General features: G+C 36.8%; 1 long non-coding RNA gene across 2 annotated transcripts; it reads left to right on the top strand.

The window, feature by feature from the left end:
• Window positions 1–2,095: 2,095 nt before the first annotated feature.
• On the top strand, window positions 2,096–17,363 carry LOC138353071 (uncharacterized). Of its 2 annotated transcripts, XR_011223018.1 has the most exons (6): window positions 2,096–2,207; window positions 6,530–6,693; window positions 7,384–7,490; window positions 13,662–13,768; window positions 16,242–16,401; window positions 17,255–17,363. It is a non-coding gene; the product is annotated as an uncharacterized lncRNA (long non-coding RNA). The 2 variants fall into 2 exon arrangements; XR_011223017.1 differs by lacking the exons at window positions 13,662–13,768; window positions 16,242–16,401; window positions 17,255–17,363 and adding an exon at window positions 10,949–11,395.
• The last annotated feature ends 356 nt before the right edge of the window (window positions 17,364–17,719 follow it).

Genomic DNA, 17,719 nt, shown 5'->3' with positions numbered 1-17,719 from the left:
ATTCGTTAACTAGCCTCTTTCCAAAATTTAAAGCCTTTACAATACTTATTGTCCTCTCCTCACCAAGCAAGTAACTGGCAAAAAGGTTAAATAATCCCTGGCTCACTAATGGCATACTTAAAGCAATCGACAAGAAACATGAATATGAAAAAAAAACTTAGGATTGGCCTAGTTGGAAAAGAAGTAGTTAAGAGGTATTCATCAGTGCTTACCAGTATAATAAGAGCAAAGCGTTCCTATTACGAGAATAGATTCAAAGAAGCAAAAGGCAACATAAAAAGCACATGGAGAGCCATCTCTACCATCCTAGGAGCTAAACAACATTCACATAATAAGATAAAAATCTCCAAGGATGGTTATACACCTGCAACAGATCTTGAAACAGCAACTGAATTTAATAGCTTCTTTTCATCGTTTGGTGCTCACCTTGCCCGAAAAATCCCAGAGACTCAGACATATGTTACCACATATCTTTCACGCAGCTATCCAAACTCTCTTCTCCTCTCTCCGGTCAGCCCTACAGATGTTGTGTCCATCATTCACTCGCTAAAAACCAAAGCTGGGAACATTAGTGAAATACCATCGATGGTACACAGGCGTGCCTCCCATGCCCTTGCACCATCCATAGCACTGCTGTTCAACAAATCCCTAGAGTGTCATACCTTCCCTGATATCCTTAAAAAAGCAAGAGTAACGCCAGTTCATAAAGGAGGTAACACGGCAGACATAAATAATTACAGACCCATATCGAATCTACCTATATTATCAAAATTATTTTTTTTTTTTTACAAACAGCTCTACTCCAATCTTGTAAAATTCAATATACTAAGTCCCTGTCAGTTTGGCTTCCGCTCCCAAAAGAGTACCAATGATGCTATTGTTAGTCTGCTTGACTTAATCTTCTCAGCCCTTGACAAAAGTGAGTTTCCAATTGAACTCTTCATCGGCCTGAGAAAGGCCTTTGATACTGTTAACCATAACTACCTCTTACTTAAATTCCACCATTATGGAATCCGTGGCCTTGCCCTAAACTATATCCGATCCTATCTTAGTAACAGACACCAATATGAAGCCATCAATGATATAACCTCTCCCACTCTACCACTTAATTACCGTAAAGGTGCCACAGAGCAGCATCCTAGGACCCTCCTGTTTCTTATATACATCAATGATCTCCCTAATGTCTCTAACATACTTAAACCTATATTGTTGGCTGATGATGCTACTCATCTACTCTGACCCCAACCCACTCCTGTTAAATAATGTTGTAAACAATTAATTAAAAAAAGTCTACTTGTGGATGTCAACCAACAAACCTCACACAAAACATAGAAAAGACCTACTATATCTTATTTGGAAACAAATCAACAAATGCAATTCAGCTTCAGATAGATAATGTAAACATTAGCAATAAAAATGATGGAAAGTTTCTTAGCCTATACTTAGACAAGAGACTCAACTTCCGCACCCATATACAACACATAACTAAAAAGGTTTCTAAAACAGTTGGTATACTGTTTAAGATCAGATATTATGTACCCTACTCTGCTCTCCTCTCACTCTATTATGCACTTATCTATCCCTATCATTCTTATGGCGTTTGTGCTTGGGGTTCAACCTCTGCAAACTACCTCAAGCCCATCATCATCCAGTAAAAATCTGCTATCAGGACAATAAATAACTCTACCTTCAGACAACACACAGCTCCCTTGTTCAAATCCTTAAACATGCTAAACAAATTCACTCCATACATTCTCCTGTGTAAATTACGTTTATAAAGCCCTTTTTCTAACTGCAAACCCTGTTCTGAAACTCTTCCTGGACAGATGTAATAGAACACATGGCCACGTCCCCACCAGACATAAATATCTCTTTGATATCCCCAGAGTCAAACTTAATCTATGTAAACACTCTATGTAAATAAAGGGACCTAGTCTATGGAACTCACTCCCTTATAATGATTTGAAAAGCTGTCCAACTTCTGCCATATTCAAAAATAAAACCAAAAAGTACCTGTAGTACTTTTTAAGTACGAGGGAGTAATGCGCAAAGCGTCCCTCACCTGTGACGTCACAGCGTCACCTGACGCCATATCAACACATCGGCCATTTTGTCGTCAGTTCAGTCATGGCGAGGACTAACCCTTCATGCAAACTGCACCTACTATCAAGAAGAAGAAGATTTTGTGTTCCACCGATAGTATTATCGTAAGTAAGCACTTATATTTTATATTTTATTAAATTAATTGATTCTATTTTTCTGTAATAAAGGTCCAAAGGGTTGTTAAGGAACGGGTGTAGCGATACCGACGCTCAGTGCGCTCAACTCACACCAAAGTATCACCTGTGTAGCTTCTGTAATTAGTGTTAATTAGTTATGCTATAAGATAATGAAGCGAGTATAAGATTAACTCGCTACAAGGGTACTGTGTTGGGAGGTGAGGGCTGTTACTGGTGTCTGTGGGGATGTGAGGACTTGTACCAACCACTATCACCACCAGTACCTTGTCTTGCATCCTGCTTAGTATTCCTATTGAGATATGAAGTATTATTGCATTCATATAATTATTCATTCATTGTCATTACTATTTTTATGGGCTATGTTCTGTTACCCTAATGCTTTTTACCCCTGGGCATGTCCATTTACTCTCCAGCCCTTCACAAGCCACTGCTGCACCCCCTCCATGCCCATACTTACTGTGCTTATTCTTACAGGACTGCACTGCATTATGTGGTGCTCACTGCCTGGACACCTTGATACATGCATTATAGGGTTCTGGTAGTTGTTCTACTCACCAAGCCCTTCCAAGGCCAGGCTTGACATGTGAGAGCTTGGTCCAACAGGCTGTTGCTTGGACAGGCCCCTCAGGCCCACATATCCACCACAGCCTTGTTTGTCCGGCACTTCAAAATCAAATGTTTATTTACGTAAGGTACATACATATTTTTAGGTAAGGTACTCTTTATTTGGGTAAATTTATCTTCGTAGTATTTAGCTTTGGCTCGTCTAATTATCTTGGATAGCAATAACGAGTAATTCTTTGAGAATTCTTTGGAGACAATTCCTAACCTATACTTCTCCCAACCTATACTTCTTCTCAAGGTCATCTTCACTTCTTGAAGATGTTCAGGTTTTCTCTTGAAGATGTCGACGGTTGTTCCAGCAATACTGTATTTCTTTTATTGCTGAAAACCTGTTTTCAGCCATAAAAAAATAATCCTGAATCCAGAAAAAAATCCCTTTTGTATCGTCTGGAAATTTTCAAATATTGCTGATCAAACCTGAGTCTAAATTATTTGTATATATTATGAATTACAGAGGTCCCAGGACAGGGTTTTTAGGCACTCCACTTACATTTTCCCACTCTGACTTAACCCCCATTTATACAAACTCAGTCTTATCTTTTAGCTAATAATTTATTGTACACACCATACTCAGCCTGTGTAGGGTAGTTTATTGTGCATGTGTAGTATATATATTTGTGTAGTATATTTGGTATATTTAATGCCTCTAACCTCTCCTCATAGTTCTTGTCCTTCAGTTCTGGGAGCCACTTAGTAGCATGTCTTTGCACCTTTTCCAGTTTGTTTATGTGCTTCTTAAGATATGGGCACCATACAACCGCTGCATATTCCAACTTTGGTCTAACAAAAGTCGTGAACAATTTCTTGAGTATTTCGCCATCCATGCATTTAAAAGCTCTGAATATTATCCTTTACCTGCAATTGGTTGTTGCTGTATTTATAGAATATGATTTGTTCTACTTTACATTTGTTTGTTCCTTTTTTTCAAAATTTCTTTCTGCCTCTCTCCTCACTGCCGTGTAGTTGTTTCTCTTTGTATTACTGGTATGTTTGGGGGTTTGGCCTCTTCGTATATTGATTCCATTTTTGTGTCTTTTGGTCTCTGTCCGTCTTGAAATTTCAGTTGAACAAATCCTGTTTCCTAGTTCTGCATCTTTGTTTTGGTATAAATGTTTTTGTTCCTTTATCATATATTTCACAAAATTGACATACTGTGCATTAATTCATCTCAATTACTTCCTTTCCTAACAGCAAGCCTTTCCAGTAAAATTCTTTGAATTCTTTTCTGACTTCTGGCCTAATGTTTGTTTTATCCTAGTGTGTATGATGCCTAGCGTGTGTCTGGTGCCTGTTGTGTTAAACCGAAGATAAATGCATAAGTATAGGTCAGTAATTTCTCCAGCTTTGAAAGGGGCTTTCATTATGCAGCAGTATTCCACTCTAGAGAGCACTAGCGTCTTGAAAACTATCATCATCGGTATAGCATCTCTAGTGTGAAAAGTTCTTGTTATCTATCCTGTCATTTTTCTTGCAGTTGTGACGGCTACTTTATTGTGTTCTTTAAATGTAAGGCCTTCTGACATCAGTACACCCAAATCCTTTACGTTGCTTTTCCGTTCAATGTTATGATTTGACTGAGTTTTGTAAGTGGTTTCCGTTTTTATATTTTTTATTTTTTCCGTAGCGCATGAGCTGAAACTTATGTTCGTTAATCACCATGTTATTTTCTGTAGCCCATAGAAAGACCTGATTTACATCTGATTGGAGGTTTGCCGTGTCCTCTATGTTGCCTACTCTCGTGAAGATTCTAGTGTCATCTGCAAAGGATGATCAAGTACTATAGGTTGTGTCCTTGTCTATGTCCGATATGAGGATGAGAAAAAGTATTGGAGCAAGCACAGTACGCTTGGGGACTGAGCTCTTTACGGTTGATGGTCCAGATTTTATTTTGTTGACTACTACACATTGGGTTCTATTAGTCAGGAAGTTGTATATCCATCTGCCTATTTTTCCGGTAATTCCTTTTGAACGCATTTTATGTGCAATAACACAATGGTCACATTTGTCAAAGGCTATTTTTTGTCAAAGCGTTTGTTTGTCTTCCATGGCATCTAGTGCCATGTCAGAGTGGTCCAGCAACTGTGATAGGCAAGAGCGCCCTGTTCTGAAACCATGTTGTCTAGGGTTATGGAGATGCTGTGATTCCATGTATTTTGTGATCTTACTTCTTAGCATTCTCTCAAAGATTTTTATGATGTGCGATGTTAGTGCTATCGGTCTGTAGTTTTTTGCCTCTGCCTTATTTCCTCCTTTATGGGGCGGTGCTATCTCTGCGGTTTTTAGTATGTCAGGGACAATGCCAGTATCTTGGCTTTGTCTCCAAAGAATGTGAAGGGCCTGCGATAACGTTTTTTACAGTTCTTGATGAATATAGAGTTCCAAGAGTCAGGGCCTGGTGCAGAGTGCATAGGCATACTGTCTATGGCTTCTTCAAAATCCAGTGGGGATAGGATCACATCTGATTTATGATTTGATGTTGGTATCATATCCATGAAAAATTCATTTGGGTTATCAATCAGATGGATGGAGAGCTACACTCGTGGTGTCCCATTTTCCCAGCACTCTTTGTCATATAATGCTTTGAAACTTTTGACGGATTTGGCCTCCACCACCTTCTCACCTAACATGTTCCAACCGTTTACCATTCTGTTTGCAAAAGTGAATTGTCTTACATTTCTTCGGCATCTTTGTTTAGTTCATTTAAATCTATAACCTCTTGTTCTTGAAATTCCAGGTCTCGGGAAATCTTCCCTATCAAGTTTATCAATTCCTGTTACTGTTTTGTACGTAGTGATCATATCTCCTCTTTTCCTTCTGTCTTCTAGTTTGGAATATTTAATGCCTCTAATGTCTCCTCATAAATCCTGCCCTTCAGTTTTGGTATGAATGTTTGTGTGCCTTCATCGTATATTTTGCAAAATATGGAATACATCTCATTTACTTTACTTTAAGAATATGGTTCGATCAATTAAAAACCCTCTTGTTCAAATTGCAAAGAGACTGAAAGAGATGCAGCATGCTCAATGGATTATATATTAGTGATTATTATTAGGATTATATATTAGTGAATCATATTAGTGATTCAATTATTATGGTCATAAAACAATAAACAAATAGTTTTGGTGTTATTACACTCTATTCACAGGTTATATATAAGTATCTGCATGTTTTGTTCACCATTACAAACCACTAAGTTGGTTTGATTTTTGTTGAGATTGTTATTTATGATAAGATTCCTTACGTTATCTGAGAATGAAGCTATGTCGGTATTGGGAAATCTATAGATGGCACTTATAGTCAAGGAGGATTTAAGGGATTTACTGGAGAACTTGGCAAAGGTATATTCACAATAGTCGTCTCTATTACTAATGAGACTATTGCAGATGAAGGTATCTTTGTAAGATATTGCTATGCCACCTCCTTTTTTTATTAGGCCTGCAGTTGTGAATGGCTTTATTATCACCTTCATTGTATTATCACCTGACCTAATGCGGGTATAAAATCAACTAATATATATATATATATATATATATATATATATATATATATATATATATATATATATATATATATATATATATATATATATATATATATATATATATATATATATATATATATATTCAAAATTCGTCAGTGTACTACATTTTTGTTGTTGCTTTTAGGTGATGCTTTTAACCAGTGTACGTGGGTCTGATTGATTGTGCAACCACAGTTCGAAGAATAATGAAGATATGAACAAACGGCCTGTGGTCACTATACAGTCTGGAAGGGCAAAAGAAGAAATTGGCATTTCTACAAAAACAAGAACTATATAATGTTATTTTAAGTAAGTAACCAAAAAATTAAATAATTTTTTTAAAGTTTAAAATTCACTTAAAATGTAAATTTTAAGTTAAAAAATTTTAACCAAAAAACTTGATATTTTTCATATTTGGAACCATTCCATAATCCCAAGCATAAATGATTATATTTCTATCACTTGCTCTTAAGATTGTTTCATTTAATAGAGGTTGGGCATAATTGTTCTCTGCTGCTAATAGAACTGACTGACTTAGCTATAGGAAAATGTAAAATTAATTGGTTTATCCATTACAGTATTTTGCAGTTTATTTCATGATCCTGTGCTTAATACTTGCATAAATAGTAGATTACAAAATGCATTTTTATATCATTAGTATTGAATAATAATAATGCAAATAATTGACTTATAAATGATGTACAATTAATTGGTAGGTGATATTATATTATTAATATTTTTTCATTCTTGCAAAGCCTTAACAAAGTCATTAACATGTTAATATAAACTTGATCACCTTCCACTTATTTTCTCATGTGCTACCTACATGTACAAAACCTTATTCCTAAATGCATATTTTGTTCTGAAACTTGTCCTTTATATGTTGTGTATCACCATCTCTGGAGAGTTTTATCTGATAGATGTATAAATTACTTTTAATTTTACAGAATATTATTGTTATACTGAATTTATTATTATATAAATAACTTAATTTTACAGAATCATCTATCAACGCACATCCACAAGTTGAGGAGGAGGATGTGACCTTCCAGATGTCTGAAGTACTGAAACAGGCACCAAACAGGCCTGGTGGATCTAGGTACAAGGTAAAATAATTTAATTTTTTTTTTTTTTTTACTAATTGTCCGATATATATATATATATATATATATATATATATATATATATATATATATATATATAAATATATATATATAAATATATATATAATGTGTCGTACCTAGTAGCCAGAATGCACATCTCAGCCTACTATGCAAGGCCCGATTTGCCTAATAAGCCAAGTTTTCATGAATTAATGTTTTTTCGACTACCTAACCTAACATTTTCAGCTACCTAACCTAACCTATAAAGATAGGTTAGGTTCGGTCATATATCTCTATTAATTTTAACTCCAATAAAAAAAGAATTGACCTCATATATAATGAAATGGATAGCTTTATCATTTCATAAGAAAAAAAATAGAGAAAATATATTAATTCATGGAAACTTGGCTTATTAGGCAAATCGGGCCTTGCATAGTAGGCTGAAAAGTGCGTTCTGGCTACTAGGTACGACATATATATATATATATATATATATATATATATATATATATATATATATATATATATATATATATATATATATATATATATATATATATATATGTGTGTGTGTGTGTGTAATTACCTAAGTGTAGTTACAGGATGAGACCGTCTTCCCAGCACTCTTTGTCATATAACGCTTTGAAACTACTGACAGTCTTGGCCTCCACCACCTTCTCACCTAACTTGTTCCAACCGTCTACCACTATTTGCGAAAGTGAATATTCTTATATTTCTTTAGCATCTGTGTTAAGCTAGTTTCAATCTATGACCTCCTGTTCTTGAAGTTCCAGGTCTCAGGAAATCTTCCCTGTCGATTTTATCAATTCCTGTTACTATTTTGTATGTAGTGATCATATCACCTCTTTCTTCTGTCTTTTTAGTTTTGGCATATTTAATGCCTCTAACGTCTCCTCGGAGCTCTTGCCCTTCAGTTCTGGGAGCCACTTAGTATCATGTCTTTGCACCTTTTCCAGTTTGTTGATGTGCTTCTTAAGATATGGGCCAATTTCTGTTGTTGGGCACCACACAACAGCTGCATATTCTAGCTTTGGCGTAACAAAAGTCATGAACAATTTCTTTAGTATATCACCATCCATGTATTTAAACGCAATTCTAAAGTTAGAAAGCGTAGCATAGGCTCCTCGCACAATATTCTTTATGTGGTCCTCAGGTGATAGTTTTCTATCTAGAACCACCCCTAGATCTCTTTCTTTATCAGAATTCTTTAAAGATTTCTCACATAATGTATAGGTTGTGTGGGGTCTATGTTCTCCTGTTCCACATTCCATAACATGGCATTTATTAACATTAAATTCCATTTGCCAAGTGGTGCTCCATATACTTATTTTATCCAGGTTTTCTTGAAGGGCATGACAATCATCTAAATTTCTTATCCTTCCTATTATCTTAGCATCATCAGCAAACATGTTCATGTAATTCTGTATACCAACTGGTAGATCATTTATGTAGACAATAAACATCACTGGTGCAAGAACTGAACCCTGTGGTACTCCACTTGTGACATTTCTCCAGTCCGATACATTGCCTCTGATTACTGCCCTCATTTTTCTATCAGTCAGAAAATTTTTCATCCATATTAGAAGCTTACCTGTCACCCCTCCAATATTTTCCAGTTTCCAGAACAACCTCTCTATGTGGAACTGTCGAATGCCTTTTTTAGGGCCAGATAGATGCAGTCAACCCAACCATCTCTTTCCTGTAATATATCTGTTGCTCGATCATAGAAACTGAGTAAATTCGATACACAGGATCTTCCAAATCGAAAACCATACTGTCTGTCTGAAATTATATCATTTCTCTCCAGGTGTTCTACCCATTTAGTTTTAATTATTTTTTCCAATATTCCAATTCCAATTTTTTCCAATAATGTGTGTGTGTGTATGTATATTTGTGTTGTTGAATATGACCGAAAGTCATAGTCTTTCTGCCCCTCTCCTTACTGCTATTGTTGTTTCTCGCATCTTTGTGTTGCTTGTATGTTTGGGCAATTTTTCCCTTTTTCCTAGTTCTGCATCTCTGCTTTAGTATAAATTTTGTTGTGCCATTATCATATATTTCACAAAACTTGACATACATCTCATTTACTTCATGTCCTAACAGCAAGTGTTTGTCAAATTCCTTAAGGAAATATCTGAGTTCCCCATAATGACCTCTCCACAAGTCAGGTTTTTTCAACTGCTTCAAGCTCATTTTCTTCCAGATTATAATGCATTGCATACTTTATTCCCAAAAAGACATGGTCACTTTTACCCAAGTGACAATGTCACTTGGGTAAAAGGAGGGAGGTACTGAAAGGAGGAAAAGGGAGGTACCAAAGGAGGGAGGTACTGAATGATAAATATATCTTTCTCTTTCCTGGTAAATATAATATCCAGCATGGAGGGAACATCCCCTTCCCTCATCCTCGTAGCTTGTTTAACATGTAGAAACATGAATGTTTACAGGGTGAGGTTTACGAAATTATATATATATATATATATATATATATATATATATATGAATGAAAACTCACACCCCAGAAGTGACTCGAACCCATACTCCCAGAAGCAACGCAACTGGTAACTACAGGGCGCCTTAATCCGCTTGACCATCACGGCCTCGGCTATCACTTCCTTTTGACGGCCGTGATGGTCAAGCGGATTAAGGCGCCCTGTAGTTACCAGTTGCGTTGCTTCTGGGAGTATGGGTTCGAGTCACTTCTGGGGTGTGAGTTTTCATTCGCATATAGTCCTGGGGACCATTCAGGCTTGTTCGCATTTGTGTTCCTCACGTGTGCCCCAAAGAATGAGGTGATTTGGTGAAATGCTATGCCCAAGATTACCATCCGAGTTGCCGTCGGGGAAGTGGCTCAAATAGCCTCGGCTATCACTTCCTTTTGACGGCCGTGATGGTCAAGCGGATTAAGGCGCCCTGTAGTTACCAGTTGCGTTGCTTCTGGGAGTATGGGTTCGAGTCACTTCTGGGGTGTGAGTTTTCATTCGCATATAGTCCTGGGGACCATTCAGGCTTGTTCGCATTTGTGTTCCTCACGTGTGCCCCAAAGAATGAGGTGATTTGGTGAAATGCTATGCCCAAGATTACCATCCGAGTTGCCGTCGGGGAAGTGGCTCAAATAGCCTCGGCTATCACTTCCTTTTGACGGCCGTGATGGTCAAGCGGATTAAGGCGCCCTGTAGTTACCAGTTGCGTTGCTTCTGGGAGTATGGGTTCGAGTCACTTCTGGGGTGTGAGTTTTCATTCGCATATAGTCCTGGGGACCATTCAGGCTTGTTCGCATATATATATATATATATATATATATATATATATATATATATATATATATATATATATATATATATATATATATATATATATATATAAAATATATAAAGTTTGTGTGTGTGTAATTTATATAAATAAATAATTAAATATTAATTTTGTTAATATCTTTTCAGGGAAAACTTGCAAGTACAATTCGTATACAAGAGGGGCAACAAGAGCCAGAGGATGTCTACTAAGAAAATATATAAGTCTTTATCCTCACACTCTTGATATATGGTCTTCTCTGGTCTCTTTATTTTCTCTCCTCACAAATGTCCCTTTTTTTTTATTTCTTTTACGTTTCTCTCCTGTTTTTCTTAACTTTTAATCTCTCCTTTCTTCCTCTCTTCTAACACCTCTCGTTTCCTGTCTCTTCTAGCTTCTCTCTTCCTTTACTTTTTATATTTGTGGTATTCATTTATGTCATTTTTATCTTGTATATTTTTCTTGTATTTTTTTCTTATCTTGTGTTTCTCTTCCCCTTCTCTTCAATGATTTCTCATTTCTCTCCTCTCTCTGTTGTTTCTGTTCTGTCTTCTCTCTCCTTGCCTTAATTTTGTTCTGTCTCCTCTTTTGTTGTGTGTGTGTCTTTTCTGTCTCTGTCTCTCTCTCTCTCTCTCTCTTTCTTTCTCTTTCTTTCTCTTTCTTGCTCTCTCTCTGGCTCTCTTGCTCTCTCTCTCTGGCTCTCTCTCTCTCTCTCGCTCTCTCTCTCGCTCTCTCTCTCTGGCTCTCTTGCTCTCTCTCTCTCTGGCTCTCTCTCTCTCTCTGGCTCTCTTGCTCTCTCTCTGGCTCTCTCTCTCTCTGGCTCTCTTGCTCTCTCTCTGGCTCTCTTGCTCTCTCTCTGGCTCTCTTGCTCTCTCTCTGGCTCTCTTGCTCTCTTGCTCTCTCTCTCTGGCTCTCTCTCTCTCTCTCTCTGGCTCTGGCTCTCTCTCTCTCTGGCTCTCTCTTTCTCTCTGGCTCTGGCTCTCTCTCTCTCTGGCTCTCTCTTTCTCTCTGGCTCTGGCCCTCTCTCTCTCTCTCTCTCTCTCTCCCCCTCTCTTTCTCTCTTTCTCTGGCTCTCTCGCTCTCTCTCTCTGGCTCTCTCTCTCTCTGGCTCTCTCTCTCTGGCTCTGACTCTCTCTCTAGCTCTGACTCACTCTCTCTCTGGCTCACGCTCTCTCTCTCTGGCTCTGGCTCTCTATCTCTCTCTGGCTCTGGCTCTGGCTCTCTCTCTCTCTCTGGCTCTCTCTCTCTCTCTCTGGCTCTCTCTGGCTCTCTCTTTCTCTCTCGCTCTCTCTTTCTCTCTGGCTCTCTCTCTCTCTCTGGCTCTGGCCCTCTCTCTTTCTCTGGCTCTCTCGCTCTCTCTGGCTCTCGCTCTCTCTGGCTCTCGCTCTCTGGCTCTCTCTCTCTCTGGCTCTCTCTCTCTCTGGCTCTCTCTCTCTCTCTGGCTCTCTCTGGCTCTGGCTCTCTCTCTCTGGCTCTGACTCTCTCTCTAGCTCTGACTCTCTCTCTAGCTCTGACTCACTCTCTCTCTGGGTCTGGCTCACGCTCTCTCTGGCTCTCTCTCTCTCTGGCTCTGGCTCTCTCTCTCTCTGGCTCTGGCTCTCTCTTTCTCTCTGGCTCTCTCTCTCTCTCTCTGGCTCTCTCTCTCTCTCTCTGGCTCTGGCTCTCTCTCTCTCTCTCTGGCTCTGACTCTCTCTCTCTCTGGCTCTGGCTCACGCTCTCTCTCTGGCTCTCGCTCTCTCTCTCTGGCTCTCATATTTCATTTGATTTAAAATGTCTGAGATTTTTACTTAATCTAAGTTATATTGCATGGTGCTAATATGAATATTATACATGACTTTTTTCTTTTCTTTCTCTCTCTCTTTCTCCCTTTCTTTCTTTCTCTTTCTTTCCTTCTCTCTCTTTTTCTTTCTCTTTCTACATGAATATTATACTTGACTGTTTACATTCACTTGTAGATTTTTATTTTTAGTTAATTAGTCCTAAACTTTTGATTAATAGATTTTTATTATTAGTCATAGAAGAACTATATTGTTATATGTATACTCGGAAAATTTTACTTGTTTTAGTTTTAAGTAACAATAACTGCTTATAACGTCAGACTGATCTCAGCATGACATGAATCACAGGCTGCTTGATCACAAAATCTATTGTGTTCACATATTGCATATATAGATTTTTATAGATTTTTAAATTTTTACTTTTATATTCTGTTATAGATATAGTCTATATATTTCGAGCTATTACATATATTTTGTTGTATTACTCATTCTTAATTAAATAAATATAATATTTTAATTCTCTTTTTGTACCCTATTTATTTGTAATTTACACATACATATATAGGATGTCCATTTCTTTCTCAGATATGTCTTCTTTCTTTCTCTCCCTTTCTATTTCAGATATGAATTAAAAAATTATTATACCCTAATTTTGCCCTAAACGTTTTAATGTAGGTAATTAAAAGATTATAAAAAAGTTTTTAGAAATGTTAATTATTTACGTTCTAAGGTTGTATATAAAAGTTCTCAAAAAACCTTTTCTAAACGTAATTATAAACGTGCTGAAAACAATGAAATGTCGTTTTTAGGATGTTTTAAAAACATGAAAATGTTTGCTGGGGAGTTGGGGATGGTGGGGACAGGGGAATGCTGGGGAGGACAAAGGGACAGGTGAATGGGAGATGGTGGGGGAGGAAGAAGGACAGGGGAGGGGAAAATGGTAAGGAGGACGATGGGACAGGGAAGTGGGAATAGTGGGGATGATGTGGGGACAGGGAAGTGGGAAGGACGAGAGGACTGTGGAATGGGGAATAGCAAAGTGAATTATAATTATATATATTAATTAATTCTTATAAATTTCCAGAAGCCTGTATCAACACCCACACTAATGCAACTGAAAGAGATGTTGAGACAAGTATTGCTGATATGTTGAAGAACGCCCCAAACAAACTCGGTGGAAACAGATACAAGGTAAAGTTTGCCAATTTGCTGTAGTCTAATTCAATTTCTTTTTAGTAATCTTCGAGAACATTTATGCTATGAATAAGATAAAATAATGTAACTGATTTTGATTTATTTACTATTTATTATTTATTTACCGTTATTAGTATAATAGATCTCGTAATAATTTTGCAAAAATAATGGCATTTACTATTTTAAAAAGCTCGGGTGCAGGGGGGGGGGGTTATGTAAAAGCCTGGTTTGTGCCTCGGAGAGGCTATGGGATCCAGTAAGATCGTCCTTCCTTTCCTCCCTAGAATCTGGATGTAGCAGGTGCTCAATTGTCAAAAGTGAAAAATTGGTTTTGTCTTCCGAATGCACCATTTCTGTAAATTTGCTAATAATCTTTTAAAAATAGTAAATGCCATTATTTTTGCAAAATTATTACGAGATCTATTATACTAATAACGGTTTGATAAAATACAGTAGACTGCCTACTGGATAATAGTTCCAGTCCACCTGTAGACAGGGATCTCACATCAGCTTGTATATTATACAAGGATAAGATTTGATTTACTTTTGTATTTATATGCATATATGCATTTATATGCATTATTCTCTAGAATAATAGATCTCGTAATAATTTTGCAAAAATAGTGGCATTTACTATTTTAAAAGCTCGGGTGCAGGGGGGGGGGGGGTTGTGTAAAAGCCTGGTTTGTGCCTCGGAGAGGCTATGGGATCCAGTAAGATCGTCCTTCCTTTCCTCCCTAGAATCTGGATGTAGCAGGTGCTCAATTGTCAAAAGTGAAAAATTGGTTTTGTCTTCCGAATGCACCATTTCTGTAAATTTGCTAATAATCTTTTAAAAATAGTAAATGCCATTATTTTTGCAAAATTATTACGAGATCTATTATACTAATAACGGTTTGATAAAATACAGTAGACTGCCTACTGGATAATAGTTCCAGTCCACCTGTAGACAGGGATCTCACATCAGCTTGTATATTATACAAGGATAAGATTTGATAAATTCAGTTATTTGACTGAACACTGGCTCTGTTTAAATCAGAGATTTAAACATACATAGTCTAACCTAGCTCCATAACTAACAGCCATTAGCCATTCATGCACAGCCATCAGCTGGGCCATAGACCGGCAATTTTGCTTTTTTCCCAAGCCGGTCTGTTTTTTTTCGATGCCTCAGTGGCCCATGCACAGGTCCGTTCAAGGGGATTAAATAGCCGTTCTATGGCCCAGGGTTTGTATTTTATCAAACTCTTATTAGAATAATAGATTTCGTAATAATTTTGCAAAAATAGTAGCATTTACTATTTTAAAAAGCTCGGGTGCAGGGGGGGGGGGGGGGGTTATGTAAAAGCCTGGTTTGTGCCTCGGAGAGGCTATGGGATCCAGTAAGATCGTCCTTCCTTTCCTCCCTAGAATCTGGATGTAGCAGGTGCTCAATTGTCAAAAGTGAAAAATTGGTTTTGTCTTCCGAATGCACCATTTCTGTAAATTTGCTAATAATCTTTTAAAAATAGTAAATGCCATTATTTTTGCAAAATTATTACGAGATCTATTATACTAATAACGGTTTGATAAAATACAGTAGACTGCCTACTGGATAATAGTTCCAGTCCACCTGTAGACAGGGATCTCACATCAGCTTGTATATTATACAAGGATAAGATTTGATTTACTTTTGTATTTATATGCATATATGCATTTATATGCATTATTCTCTAGAATAATAGATCTCGTAATAATTTTGCAAAAATAGTGGCATTTACTATTTAAAAAGCTCGGGTGCAGGGGGGGGGGGGGGTTTGTGTAAAGCCTGGTTTGTGCCTCGGAGAGGCTATGGGATCCAGTAAGATCGTCCTTCCTTTCCTCCCTAGAATCTGATGTAGCAGGTGCTCAATTGTCAAAAGTGAAAAATTGGTTTTGTCTTCCGAATGCACCATTTCTGTAAATTTGCTAATAATCTTTTAAAAATAGTAAATGCCATTATTTTTGCAAAATTCCTGAATATTGTCAAAATGACGGAAACCCATATGTCAAAAACACATGGAGATATACCAATCCTGGAAGACATTCTTCCATCCCCACTTGAAACTGTTGAGCAGGTGGAAAGTCTGTCACATGAGTTAAAAGTTAACAGTGAATATAAAAAGAGTATGGTAAGTGTTGCTTAATTCTTTTAGCCTGAGTATGGTAAGTGTTGCTGAATTTTTTTAGCCTTGTACATATGTCTTTTGATTAGTTTTTTTGCAGATGAAGGAAGGTGGGGTGGCACATAATTGATTGTTCAGTGTTATGTTTAAGGTACAAATAAAACAAAAGCAAAAGTTACTCAAATTCGTTGATTTTTGTAATAGTTAAGAAGGAAAATATTTTAATGCTATTTATTTAATACAGTTGGAAATTAGAAAATCTAATGTTGAGATTGAAAGATATATATTATTCTCTATTACCTTACAGCTATGCATTATTTTAACAGGTCCAGACGCTGTCTCAAATGGGCGGTGCAAGCTGTGGAGACACAGTGAGACGAATGATGAGGAGGATAGGGACCTATGGGGTCTGGTCTCAGTATTCACTCGTTGGGCGCAAGAGGAAACGTGTCTTCAAAACCTTGGATATTTGTAATGTAATAATAAGTACGTAAATTGACATTTTTTTGGATTATATATATGTCTGCATGTATTATGTATGTATACTTGCATGCTTGTTAATGACTTGTATTCTAGTCTTGTGGGTATCTCCTTTCTCCTACGGGCCAAATGCTTTGTTCTTACCTAGCATTTTGCTTTGTTTGGGTATGAATGTTTGTGTACCTTCATTGTATATTTTGCAAAATTTGCCATATATCTCATTACTCCTCTGCCTAGCAACAAGTCTGTCTAATTATACTCAATACTATTTTTCAAAGTTCCCCATAGTGTCCTTTATTGAAATAGAGTTCATGAACCGTTTCAATATCCTTATTTTCTTCTAGATTATATCTTAAAGTATATTAAATGTTATTGTGACATTGCATTGCAATTGAGCTGCGTTGTTAACCATTCTGTTCATTTCATGAGTATATTTTATTTTCTATTTTTTCATATCATTTTTTTTATCTGTTTTTATTTTTCAGTGATGGGAATATCAGATCATTTGATGTTCCCATCAGAAAATTGGGAAAGTCAGATCTTTTGATGTTCCCAATTTTCAGATGGAAGCATCAGACCATCATGGAATGCATGGGATGAGTAGTTTAGAATGGTGGGGAGGACGACAGGGGGGATGGTGGGGAAGACGAGGGAACAGAGGAGAGGGTAATGGTGGGGAGGACGAGGGGACAGGGAATGGAGAATGCTGGGGAGGACAAAGGGACGAGGGGACGGAGGAAGACTGGAGAACAGGGGAACACCTAAATAAAAGCCAACAATGTTATTACTCTGTGGCTTCTTGTCTCCTGACAAAAAGAATTATAATTATATATATTAATTAATTCTTATAACTTTCCAGAAGCCTGTATCAACACCACACACTAATGCAACTGAAAGAGATGTTGAGACAAGTATTGCTGATATGTTGAAGAACGCCCCAAACAAACACGGTGGAAACAGATACAAGGTAAAGTTTGCCAATTTGCTGTAGTCTAATTCAATCTCTTTTTAGTAATCTTTGTGAACATTTATGCTATGAATAAGATAAAATAATGTAATTGATTTTGACTAAATATGTAGATATATTTAATTTTCTGAGCACTAATAATGAAAGAAAACCAAAATAAGAGGTGGCTACTATCTCTAATAATGGGCTGGAATAATACAGGATATAATAATATATATATATATATAAATATATATACATATATTTATATATATATATATTTATTTATATAAATATATATATGATATATATATTCTATTCTATTAGTCTATTCTATTCTATAGTTTTATATAGATTCTTGTTTTAGTTTTTTTCTAT

This window comes from Procambarus clarkii, chromosome 56 (assembly GCF_040958095.1).
Source record: "Procambarus clarkii isolate CNS0578487 chromosome 56, FALCON_Pclarkii_2.0, whole genome shotgun sequence".
Taxonomy (NCBI): Eukaryota; Metazoa; Arthropoda; class Malacostraca; order Decapoda; family Cambaridae; genus Procambarus; species Procambarus clarkii.
This window is presented reverse-complemented; position numbering and strand designations above follow the sequence as displayed.